Here is a 5,988-nt window from a genome sequence, read left to right as displayed (position 1 = left end):
TGGTGTATAGGTTCGTTTGCATATGGTGACATAAATATAGACAATAATTAATTAATGAAATCCCTTATTCCCCATTCACTCTTTTGGCTAACTCATATTGACCACCATTCATTGATCTCTTACCAGACACAATGTTTCTCCGTCCCAACAGTCCAACAAAAATGTCATTCATGTTAGCTACAAAAGGACCAAAGAAACAAAGCTCTCATCAGTCTCTGACATGTCACTTTAATTAATATTAGGACAACACTGAAGCAAGATAATGATAAACATCGAAACTTACGTCTAAATGGTGAATTCATGTCACGATTTGTTCCTGTAAAAATAAAAATGAATCATAAAACCAACATTAAATACCCTTGACCTCTAAGGAATAGTTGTTCCAAAAATCTCAATTCTGTTGTTTACTCACCCTCATGATGTTTCATTGTTCATGAAGATCAGTAAATAATGACTGCATGAACTATTCAGTCTTGTGAATGTTTAATACTATTCAAAGCAGATTTCATCTTTCATCTCATTTAGTCTCTTTGTTTCTCACCTGCACTCCTCCTGCCCATCAGGCCGATGAAACTGTCATAATCGATATCATTGTTTCGTTTGTCATAGCGCTCAGACTGGGGGTTGCTGTTGTCCTGTACAAAACACACAAACAGGAATGTTCAAGAACTCAGAAAATGAATGTCTGACTCACTAATGTGAATGACTCAGTAACATAAAGACTCCAGACTGTGATGATCATTAAAATTATAAAAACAACTAAGAGAAAATGATCAGGGTATTGCTTTGAAAAATGATCTCACAAAACATTAAAAATAATAAAATAAATCAGTGAGTGAGTGGTATAGGCTGTAATGTCTATATGTAATCTCATACATTATTGTGTGTGTGTGTGTGTGTGTGTGTGGTCCTGGTAAATGGGGGACTTTATGGGCACAAAATGTCCTCATAGAGATGGCAATATCCGAAATCCTTGTCCTTGTGGGGACATTTTTTGGCCCCCAAACAGCTTATAATTCATATAAGTGAAATGTAAAAATGCAGAAAGTTTTCTGTGATGGTAAGTTTAGGGATAGGGGATAGAATATACAGTTTGTACATTATAAAAATCATTATGTCTATGGAAAGTCCCCATAAAACATCAAAACCCAATGTGTATGTGTATGTGTGTGAGAGAGAGATAACCTGCATGTGTAGTTTGTTAGTGTGTACACATGACTCAACCTCCGTTTGAGCCCATATTTAACAGTTGATATCACATTAAATAAACCATTAAGGTTTTAATGGAATTATGATTCATTCTAGCCACCTCCATACATTCTCCCTGTATCGGTTGCCATAGGTATATAAGTATATACTTATATAAATGGTAGGATGTTAATTGGAAACAACATAGGCCTGCACCAACAAGTTAATCAAGCATCTAGATCATTTAAAATATTCTTTGTGAAGTTTTATATTGGAAAGATTTTTTTAATGTTTTTAAAGGAAGCCTTTTCATGTATTTGATCCAAAATACAGTAAAAACAGTAATATTGTGAACTATTTTTACAATTTAAAAGAATAGTTTTTTATTTAAACATATTTTAAAATCCAATTTATTCCTGTGATGACAAAGCTGAATTTTTAGCATCATTAATCTAGTCTTCATTGTCACATGATCCTTCAGAAACCATTCTAATATGCTGATTTGCTGCTCAAGAAACATTATTATTATCAATGTTGAAAATAGTTATGTGCAATTTTTTTTTTTTTTCAGGATTCTTTGATAAATAGAAAGTTCAAAAGAGCAGCATTTATCTGAAATGGAAATCTTTTGTAACATTATACTTATACACTAACGTTCAAAAGTTTGGGGTCAGTAAGATTTATTCAGCAAGGATGCATGAAATTGATCAGTAAAGTGACAGACATTTATAATGTTACAAAAGATTTCTATTTCAGATAAATATTGTTCTTTTGAACTTTCTATTCATCAAAGAATCCTAAAAAAATGTATTAAACTCACTTTTTCATGTCGAAGAAAAGTCCGTCTAACAAACGAACGATATCCTTTGAAAAGAGTCGCTGATTGTGCATGTACTTACTGTGAATGATGGATAGTCGAGCGCACAGCGCGAGAGTCCAGGACACGCGAGCAACAGCACCACATGAGAGAACAGCACGAGCAACCAACTGCAGGACATCCTCAGATCCACTGCTCTCCACACACCTGCATCAAACTTTATTTATAAAATCCAAACCAATAACTTTGTTATAAATCTAAAATAACTGTATAAAATTAGAAGAAATAATACCTTTAAAATACACTGAGACGAGCTGGTATTCAGGAGGATGATGTTCAGGTTCTTCTCAGAGCTGTGTAAAGGATCGCAGATGCGCGCGTTCCTTTATTTGTAGTGTTCGCGCGCTCCGCTTACACAAGCTTGGGCAAGCTGGCTCTCCAATACGAACTAAATAATGATGCTAACATATCCTAGTGACGCAAAGTCATTAACACCAGAGCCTTGACGTATTTGTGCGGTCAATTACATTACAACTAAACTCACACCTCATCTTAGTCTCTTTAGCCTCACATCAAAATTCAGACTAAATCTAAACCTGTGTGAATTGACTTGTTTATATGAAGAGTAGGCTGTACAATCCAGTATATATAGAATCAGATGAAGGCAAATGGACAAGGTTTTTTGCATTGTATTCTGGTAACTCATTTAAAGAAGGTTTAGTAGGTTTTTGACTCAGAAGGACATGTGTGTGATTGGGGGTTCAGTGCTTATTATCCAGTGGGATTATGAGTCATCTATACTGGTCATTCCATTTAATCCATCTCAGATATGTCCTTCATCTGGACAAAGCTGTCGGTAAGCTATAGAAAAGGTGATGTCTTGATTAAGATCTGTAGGAGCCTGATTGATGAATACAGATGGCTTTAAAGCAAGGCTTAGATTTAACATTTCTCTGAATTTGGGTGAAATATTCTTTCAAAAAAGTTATACATGTCAAAAAATGTTTTGCAGAGATTTGATCTGTTAGTCTGTTTGTGTGACAAATGATTTATTTATTTAATTTTTCTGTTGTCTACGCAAGACTGAGATGAAATCATGATTGACATTTGCCATCAGATGCCTCCATATTAAACAGATCAGTACACTCTAAACAAAACTGGTGCTAAATAGCACTAAAGGTGGTTCATTGGCTTGTAATCATAGGGGAACCACTTTAAGTGCTATAGCATCTTCAAAGGTGCTATATACAACACCTTTTTCAAATGGTGCTATGTAGAACTATAAGTGTTGGTTGAAAACTTTACTTACAGAATGCTTCAATCACAAAACATCAAGATATAGCCTAATTATTTGACTACATAAATAACACAAAACAGTTAATATATGAATATTGCCTTTTTATTGAAGTTTGTTACATAATTTTGGTATAGCTGACTTCACAAACACCTCCTGTCGAGCTTCTTATCCATTTACATTCATTCAAAGCCAAACACCATGTCTTAGCTTTCTCTCATCCTCCAATTGCATTCCTCCTTCCACATAATTTAAACTGAAACTGACAGCTCTCAGTATCCAATCCGTCTTGTTGCATCCTACCACTGCCCTAAGGTTCTCCTCCTTAGATTTTAGATATGTTGAGCACTCTCATATGTTTGCTATGAATTATATACTACAATGGCAAAAGCTGTTTTAAATGACTTTTATACTTTTCCATGAGGTCAGCCCTGGAAATCCTAGAATATTTGAAATGTTTTTTTTTTTTAATCCTTTCCTTGACTAAACTAAGAGACTGAGAAAGAGTTAGAGAACCTATAAAGAACTATACAGGGGTTTAACAGGTTCTTTGTATGGCAGTGGTGCTATATACACTATATTGCCAAAAGTATCCAAATCATTGAATTCAGGTGTTCCAATCACTTCCATGGCCACAGGTGTATAAAATCAAGTACCTAGGCATGCAGACTGCTTCTACAAACATTTGTGAAAGAATGGGTCACTCTTAGGAGCTCAGTGATTTCAAGTGTGGTACCGTGATAGGTTGCCACCTGTGCTATAAGTCCATTCGTGAAATTTCCTCACTACTAAATATTCCACGGTCAACTGTTAGTGGTATCATAACAAAGTGGAAGCAATTGGGAACAACAGCAACTCAGCCACGAAGTGGTAGACCACGTAAATTCACAGAGCGGGGTCAGTGCATGCTGAGGCGCACAGTGCGCAGAAGTCGCCAACTTTCTGCAATAGCTCAAGAGCTACAGACCTCCAAACTTTATGTGGTCTTCAGATTAGCTCAAGAACAGTGCATAAAGAGCTTCATGGAATGGGTTTCCATGGCCGAGCACCTGCATCCAAGCCTTAAATCACAAATTGCAATGCAAAGCGTCGGATGCAGTGGTGTAAAGCACACCGGCACTGGACTCTAGAGCAGTGGAGACGTGTTCTTTGGAGTGACAAATCACGCTTCTCTGTCTGGCAGTCCGATGGACGAGTCTGGGTTTGGCAGTTGCCAGGAGAACGGTACTTGCCTGACTGCATTGTGTCAAGTGTAAAGTTTGGTGGAGGGGGGATTATGGTGTGGGGTTGTTTTTCAGGGGTTGGGCTTGGCCCCTTAGTTCCAGTGAAAGGAACTCTTAATGCTTCAGCATACCAAGACATTTTGGACAATTTCATGCTCCCAACTTTGTGGGAACAGTTTGGGGATGGCCCCTTCCTGTTCCAACATGACTGCGCACCAGTGCACAAAGCAAGGTCCATAAAGACATGGATGAGCGAGTTTGGTTTGGAGGAACTTGACTGGCCTGCGCAGAGTCCTGACCTCAACCTGATAGAACACCTTTGGGATGAATTAGAGCGGAGACTGCGAGCCAGGCCTTCTCGTCCAACATCAGTGCCTGACCTCACAAATGCGCTTTAGAAGAATGGTCAAAAATTCCCATAAACACACTCCTAAACCTTGTGGAAAGCCTTCCTAGAGGAGTTGAGGCTGTTATAGCTGCAAAGGGTGGGCCAACTCCATATTAAACCCTACGGATTAAGAATGGGATGTCATTAAAGTTCATGTGCACGTAAAGGCAGGTGTCCCAAAACTTTTGGCAATACAGTGTAGCTTCTCAACCACCCCAAAGAACCGCTAAAGAACCAAATTTTGTGTGTGTGTGTAGTAAACTTGGTGTTGTGTTAATGAAAAAAAGAGGAAAACCAAATTAAATAAACAAGAGAAAATTAATTTAGTCACCATGACAACAGTGGCACCGTGACATCTATTTGTCAACTGACCAATTTGTCACATATTCAGGAAGATATTTACATTTTTTTACACTCTTTCTTTCTTTCTTTCTTTCTCACAACCTCTCCCTATGTCTTTATTCACTCACATACTTTTGCTAGTCTTTTTACATTAGATTTGATTGACCTCCGGGTTTTTTTAGAGTATGAAATTCTACTAAATTCATTTGCATAACGACGAAGCCCTGAACATTTTACTGCTTAATTAATTTTTCAAATTATTCTTATTTCTCTCTTTTGATTCCTCAGCAAGCAGGAAAGCTCTTAGTGATACACCAACGCACTACAGTCCTCCTGAATCCGGATTTACTGTATGCAAGGGACGTGGAGCTGGAAAACAGGACTTTGAAGTGATTAAGTCTGGTTGTTTGCATTGAGAACAAATGATTCCCTCAGTTCTGAACATTTCTATTACCATCAAAACAAGTGATTATACTTTCCGATAGACTTGTCAGTGGAAGTAAGAATCCTTCGTTCTCCTAAGACTAATTTGTTCCTGCATTTGTGAGAAAGTGTGCATGTGTTTGCTGAAGCGGACGTGAAGCATTAGAACAGTTCGGAAGTACACCCACACTCACTACAGTCCAGTCAGTGCTTCTCAATGGTGAATGACACCTACCATCTTTCGCTTACGCAAATAAACTCTCACACACACAGAGCCTCTCTCTCATTTCCTTTCTTATAGCTTAATTTCCTT

At 37.6% G+C, this 5,988-nt stretch overlaps 1 long non-coding RNA gene across 1 annotated transcript; it reads right to left on the bottom strand.

Moving 5' to 3' along the window:
• Nucleotides 1-540: 540 nt before the first annotated feature.
• LOC127514147 (uncharacterized) lies at nt 541-2,136 on the bottom strand. Its single transcript, XR_007930574.1, has 2 exons — nt 2,088-2,136; nt 541-635 (listed from the first exon to the last, which is right to left on the bottom strand). It is a non-coding gene; the product is annotated as an uncharacterized LOC127514147 (long non-coding RNA).
• Between the last annotated feature and the right edge of the window lie 3,852 nt (nt 2,137-5,988).

This window comes from Ctenopharyngodon idella, chromosome 6 (assembly GCF_019924925.1).
Source record: "Ctenopharyngodon idella isolate HZGC_01 chromosome 6, HZGC01, whole genome shotgun sequence".
Taxonomy (NCBI): domain Eukaryota; kingdom Metazoa; phylum Chordata; class Actinopteri; order Cypriniformes; family Xenocyprididae; genus Ctenopharyngodon; species Ctenopharyngodon idella.
The sequence above is the reverse complement of the archived record's forward strand: the minus strand, read 5'-3'. Positions and strand labels throughout refer to the sequence as shown.